Raw genomic sequence first — 834 nt, forward strand, 5'->3', positions numbered from 1 at the left:
CGTGTATAGTCAAAATCCTCAGACTTATTTGAAATTATCAAATATGTACCATAAATGCATAGTTTTTATCAACTTGGATAAGATAAAATTAAGACAACATAATACTTCATTGTCCACATAGTGGAATTTTTCATTGCATAGTTCCATGTCTCAGTGACGTTAAAAGAAACATTAAGAAGACATCTATACACAACAACAGAATTGAAAGAACAGCAATCTTGAAAATCACATGCAATCCCTTTTCCTGTTTATTTCACATATGCTTGAAAGTATAAAAGAACAGCAGGCCCTGTCTGTTCATAATGTCAAGACATATTTTAATATTTATTATTAATATGTATCAAATAAGATATATATATATATTCATTTGATTTACACAATTTTAATATAAAGTTATTAGAAAATAATGTCAATGTGCAGAACTTTGGCAACTTTGACATTATGTTCTTCACATACCATACCTTTTGAATCTTTAGGGTTTAGGGTTAGGGTCAAAGCGGTAATTAATCTGAAAAAGTATGTTTGGTAAAGTGCAGTACTCCCAAATTAAATAATATGTGTTTTAATAATCACACTAATACTTATAAAGCTTTTCAAAAGGGCTAATGTGAGAAAAAGAACTGGCTCTAAAAGCATGTTCACTAAATGACTTTAGTGGGAGGAAATGTCTCAAGTTTCAACATTCAATGCTATGGTATGTTGAGGAAATGTTTTAATCCTAAACTACAGAATTGTGAATGTGAGTTATGTACACAACTAACAGAGGTTCTTGGGAAAAAGATTCCTTCGGACAGTCGTAACGATAACAGTATTTACTTATCACATGGACGAAAT

Source organism: Haliotis asinina, chromosome 4 (genome assembly GCF_037392515.1).
Source record: "Haliotis asinina isolate JCU_RB_2024 chromosome 4, JCU_Hal_asi_v2, whole genome shotgun sequence".
In the NCBI taxonomy this organism is placed as follows: Eukaryota; Metazoa; Mollusca; class Gastropoda; order Lepetellida; family Haliotidae; genus Haliotis; species Haliotis asinina.